Source organism: Sinocyclocheilus anshuiensis, unplaced genomic scaffold (assembly GCF_001515605.1).
Source record: "Sinocyclocheilus anshuiensis isolate Anshui unplaced genomic scaffold, SAMN03320099.WGS_v1.1 scaffold238, whole genome shotgun sequence".
NCBI lineage: Eukaryota > Metazoa > Chordata > Actinopteri > Cypriniformes > Cyprinidae > Sinocyclocheilus > Sinocyclocheilus anshuiensis.
In genome coordinates this window covers 2,495,910-2,502,201 of record NW_015547674.1, presented here as the reverse complement: position 1 = coordinate 2,502,201, position 6,292 = coordinate 2,495,910, and the positions used below count along the sequence as shown (strand labels likewise).

The following is a 6,292-nucleotide window of genomic DNA, read 5'->3' as shown; positions in this document are numbered from 1 at the left end:
ATATATTATAGTGCATCTAAATGTTAGAAAGTCATGAAAATATTTCCATTTTGCTGTCAGGAATGGATGAGCGATTTTCTTCATGTGATTTTCCGCTAAACTTCACAGACTTTAGTGAACGAGCGCCGCCACGCGCATGCGCACCAAACAGACAGAGCACGATAGAATAAGATCGCAATAATTCTGACTAAAATATGCATTTTGCTAAAATATTTGTGGTTGGACAATAAATGTGCCGTACGTGGAATTGTAAACCTACAAGTAAGTGCATTTCATGATAAGCGCTAACTGTAAAGTGACTATTATAATGAGGTAATCAAAATAGCCTAATACTGTGCTTTTTGTTTTTATTTTCATTTAACTAAGTTTCATTTAAGTATTAACTTCTGCTTTAAAAAGCATTATTTTGTTTTTAGATTGTACTGTTACAATATTAGAATGTAACTTTTACCCTTTTTTGCACATGATATGTAGCATAACCTACATGGTTACATTCACTATATTTGTTTTCATAGCCTTCAGTATGAACATTGTTTCATTGGACAACATTGGGCAGAATGTAAAATAACTTTTTTTTCATCCAAATCATTTTATTTCATCCAAATAGTAAAAAAAAAAAAAAAAAACAGAAAATATATAGCGTATATTGCTATTCAGCCAAAAAAAATGCAGATATATCATTTTTGGGCCATATCGCCCAGCCCCAATAACTCCCGTGACATGGAAGGGGATAAAAGCTGTTAATGACTATAAGGACTGTCCTCTACAAATTAGTATTGAGCCTTTTCTTGACATCTCTCTGAATAGTTCTAGCATTTTAATGGATATAAATACAGAGTTCGGGCATGAAACTCTAGATGGCGCAGTCCGAAAGGTCTAACTCAATCTGACCTAATGACATCATTATCACATGGCACAGCTGATTGGTTCTCTCCTGTATCGGTAGCCAATGAGCTCGCTGCTCAACATTCAAATATATGATTAGTGCTTGCCGTAGCAGTTGCAGCTTGCTTCAGAAACCCTCCACCTTCCCCAGCTCCACCTGTATAGACCTGCTATGAGGTGATTCATGTACGCTATATGGGGGTTATTTCATGTATGTTATATTTGCAGCAGCAATATTTCTTACATGCTCACAGCAGCATGTTGTGTATGTATTGGCAGAAGCAAGTCTCGGTACTTGCTCTCCCACAGAAGCAGCAGCAGCAGCGTAGCAGATCTATTCCGCCAAGACCAAATACATTAACATTGTCATGTACATTACCATATGCCAATCCCTCAGAGAGTTGTCATGATAGAACTAAGTTAATTTGGTCCTGGTGGATCTAGATCTGTTATGCACGCCACTGGTGCAGAGAAAGTGTGGACTTACCACTGCCAATAGACATACAGACATTCTGCTGTGAGCACATAAGATGTGCTGCTGCTGTATGAATAGGAATACATAAATCCCATAGCAGATCTAGACAGGTGGAGTAAAGCCCTGCACGGGCGTCAAATCTAGGCTCTAGCCTGACCCTGGGCTGAGACGCTCAGGCCTTATAGCTTATCAGAATCCTCAGCTCAGTTCAGTTTTGTTTTTGATGTCAAATGGCAAATTGATTGTATTTCTTTTCATTTCTTTATTAAGTTAGTTCAGAAAATGTTTGGAGCATTTTTTGTTTGTTAGATTCAAGTTTTTGTTTTTAAAGTGACGACCAAGTGGCCAGAACGGCCGACAGAGTTGACCACATTTGATCAATTTAACCTTCTCAATTCAACACTTGACTTGCCTACAATAAAATTCATAGATATAAAACATTTCAAGCACATCACAATGTTAGTTTAAACGTTTAAGCTAGATAAATGTGCGCTGTTAGGTGCATATCCAAGTGTTTGTGCAGAGTGTGAAAGCTAAAGCCCGCTTAATTCATTTCTCTCTGAAGGCGCATCCACTGTACTGCGGAGACTTTGTAGAAAACGAAGCGTTTGAGAGAGGCGGGGCATAGAGGACCTACAATAATGTACAGTATTTGAAAAATAATGTGTTTTTTGAACATTAAAGCATGTCAACATATTCTGTTACACCAAATACACAAAATAATGATCTTTAAAAAAGCATCATATGACCCCTTTAAAGTGAAACCTGCTGCATAAGCAACAGTGCATATTATATGTTCATTGTTTAAAATGCCGCTTACTAATTTATAAGAAGGACCCAAGTAGAGGACGCATACGCAGTTACTTTTTTTGGTTGATAATTCTTATGTGTAAATGTATTATTTCCTTTTCATTCTTTTTTCAGATTCATTTAAATTTGTAGTTAAAATAACTAAAAATAAATGTATTTTAAAGTTTAGAATTTGACAGCCTTTCGAGAGTGTAGGCAATTGGGCTGAGCCCAGGCACATAGGCTTACACTGGTAACTCATCAGTGGACTTTCCTCATCAATATAGGCTATATTTTTTCACACTTTTCTCATTCTCCCTAACTAGGGAACCGACTATCTTCAGAAATGTTTCGATGGCATTTTCATTTTATCTGATAAAGTAGCCTTTATACTTTGTTTACAGCCGTTTCCGGGGAAACTGCTATATTTCTGATGTTCCAAAAGCGCCTCCTACTGGCAGAGAATGAATGTGCATTTTCAATAATCACGTCTGCCATTTGTATTCAGACCAATGCGAAAATCCACCCACATAACCCCATTTTAAATGTATATAATAATTTATACTTCTGACTCATCCCTTTTCTTTTAAAAACAATGGGTTAAAGGCTTAATTGTGAGGTTTACCATTTTATAATTTATTTTGTTTTTGTATCTTTTTCTGTATCTGAAGTGTAAATCAATTGCTATTACGTGGTCTACAACATAAAAGAAAGACAAAATAACATGTACATGAAAAATGTAGAAACATTTGTAGACAAATGTAGACACAACTATGGGGCACCATTGTGCAGCAGCAAGCATCACAACAAAAAAAGGAACCTCAAGGATGATCTAGGTAAATGTGTGCAAATGTATAGGGACCCATTCCTATATTTTGCCTGGGGCCCCCACTTCACTAAATCCACCCCTGATTAATTTATATTCAATTTATAGTTTATACATATACAATTTACAGTTTATGTGAAGACTGTCTTAATTTCACTTAAAATTAAAAGTTGTTATATTTTTCAAAGCCCATTAAATGTTTAAAATAATGGCTTTCAATTATACTGTAATGTTGAATGGCTATAAGTAATGGCCAAAAATTAGGGAAAAAATCAATTTAATAGAGACATCAGTAGCAGGATTGCTATCAATGATACTGGCCTTAGGAAAAAGATGCCATTAAACACGCATTTTAAATATACCATCTTTATGTTGTTTCTACATTAATTTGGAAATTATGACAATATAAATATATTGTATTAATATGCAATTAATCATGATTTATTACATAAAAATGTGTAATTAATTAGTTTTTTTAATCGATTGAGAGAACTAATTTTGTTTGTTTGTTTTTATTGTTTCTACATACAAATCTGCTAGCCAGACGCTCAGTACATTGCCTCACTGTGATTATACTTCTCAAAAGAAAGAGAGATGGCATATAGTTCCACAAAAAAACATAGAGACACATACTATATTCCTCTATTTTTTTCTGATTTTTCTGATTCCTCAGTCTCTCTCTGGCCAGGGACATCTCCTGCTACTATTATGAGTGAGCACTGAGACACTGGAGAAAGAAGAATAAAATTAAAGTCATTATGTTATTATGTTGCATTATGTTATTCAGGGATGAAGCCTGCTAGTATCCATCATGCATCATAACAGATGCCCGCTCCTGATCGATCTAATAGATCAGTGGTTCTCATCCCTGTTCCCGGAATTTAGGATCACAGATGAGCTAGTAATTACATCAATAGCAATCGTGGACAATCTGTGGAATTATAAATGTAAGTGTCACAAGGAAACACTTGCATCACTTGGATTCTATTTACAATTGTATTAAAGCTGTGATTTAGTATATTAGATGCTGAGCTACATGATTACACAAAGTGCCCTACACACTATAAATATGAGGTCACACTCTACCTTTCCAATGTGATGTAATTAGTATTTTTATTCGTGTGTAAAATGCAGCTCTAACACATACATTTATTTATTTATTTATTTATTTACATTTGAACACAATGATTTTGTAATAAATTGTCCACTGGAGGCAAGTGTAGTGATAACCCAAGTGCAGTATTTATGAAACAGAAACGTAAGCAAGTTACAAAACAAACATAATCCATGAAATAAACAAAACATGAACATGAACTCACCAACAGTGGTTACATGAACAAAGCTAAACAAATGGACAATGAAACATGAGGGCTATATTTAGCAAACAAAGGGGTCACATGATACAATGCAACTAATGAGAACTTGACATACAACAAAGGAACCAATGACAACAAGACACATGAACAAAAGGACCACATGGCAGGATCACATGACAGGATCAGGGAAACACAAGACAATGACAAGAGAACACAAAATAGAAGGCAAGAAACCCCAAACAAGAAACAAAACCCAAAAACCCGCAGAACATATACCCCGCCTCTAAAGGTGGCTCACACTCTAAAGTAACACCAGCCCCAACCCAAACAAAACTCAAAAAGTCCAGGAGGGTAGTGGAGCCGAGGCGGAACAGGGGGAGGGATGGAGGTCCAGGCCAGTGAAGGGGAACAGGACCTGGATCATGGAATGGACTGTGGAGCAGTGGTGGGCCTGGACCGTGGAACAATGGCATGTCTAGACTGTGGAGCAATGATGGAAACCATGTACTGTGGAACAGTGGGCAAAGACCATGGGCTGTGGAGCAAAGGTGGGCCTGGACCGTGGAACAAAGACTAAAACCATGGACTGTGGAGCAGAGGTGAACCTGGACCAAGGAGTAGGGGAGGACCTGGTCCGTGGAGCAGTGGCGGAGACCATGGTGGAGCAGGCAGAGCAGGAAGCCAGGGCGAAGCCGAAGACCACCAGGGCAGAGCAGACGAAGCTGAAGACCACCAGGGCAGAGCAGACTGTGAGTTCAGGGACGGCTTCTTTGGCCGTGATAGGACAGGCAGAGAGTTCAGGGATGGCCTCCTTGGCCATGACCACTGTGGTCAAAATGGGACAGGCAGGAAACTCACAGGCTAATGTCAACACAGGACTGAGCTCTGGGGCTTGAGTGGGCTCTGGAGCGGATTCATGGACTGAAGCAGGCTCTTGAGCGGATTTATGGACTGGAGAGGGCTCATGGACTGGAGAGCAGTTTGCAGCCCATGCGCACAAGATGCAGCCGCATTGCTGGAGCTTGGGCCAAGAGAGATAAGACTAATGGCCAGTGATATGGATCCAGCAATGATGTCAGTGCGAGCGGCTGGCATCCCGGTGGTCTCAACACTCTCAAACCCCGCGGCCTCAGCGCTGTCCAGCCCGGAGGTCCTCCCTCCGTCAGCTGTACTGCCCATGATGGCGGTATCGCTGGAGCTTGGGTACTATGACAATATTTAATTATCTTGGTTGTGGAAGTTTGTGAATGAAATGTCTGGTGAGTGGCACTAAATGTTTAATGCTCTATCATGTTTGAAAATAACATAGTACCTACCCTAAACCGAACACAAACAGATTGTGTTAACAAAAGCAAAAGTCAGATAAAAAATGCATTTACTGGAGCAACCATGACATTTTAGCAAGTCTTTTAGCTTTTTTCTCATGACTTGTTTCACTCATACCCAAGCTCTTCACATCGCAAGTTCAATGTTGTACCAGGTGAACAACAAAACAAGTTTTCATGTGGTGCTGGGGAGGCTCCAGGATTTGCTTGAAAACCCCTGGTGTAAACTAGTAGTGGTAGTAGTAGTAGTTTTAGTAATAGTAGTAGCAAAACTCTCATAAAAAAATTTCTTTATAAAAAAATTTTTTTCTAAAATGGTTGGTGTGATAGTAAGGATATCAGTATTGGTGACAGTGCTTCTGTTATAAAAAATATTTATATATATATATATATATATATATATATATATATATATTTACAGTGCAACTGTAAAACTACAATACTAATATTTACAACTATCTTAATTTTGTTAAACCATCAAACTTGTATTTTGGTGGAAAATTGTAGGGAGCCCTTAAAGCTTCCCTTCTGTTGACAGCAGCCGGTTCATAAGCACTTCACATTGCTTAGGAAAATTATCAGTGCATGTTGTGTTCCCAAATGCATAAGTGAACCAGGCTCAGAGCAGATGTAGAGATGAGTTCATGTGGAGCAGCATTTATTGTGAACCGAATAG

At 38.4% G+C, this 6,292-nt stretch overlaps 1 protein-coding gene across 1 annotated transcript in view; it reads right to left on the bottom strand.

The window, feature by feature from the left end:
- Positions 1-6,292, bottom strand: part of LOC107702900 (regulator of G-protein signaling 3-like) — a gene marked incomplete at its 3' end in the record, with an annotated part of 61,812 nt that overhangs the window by 11,145 nt on the left and 44,375 nt on the right. The gene's annotated exons all lie outside the window — the stretch shown is intronic.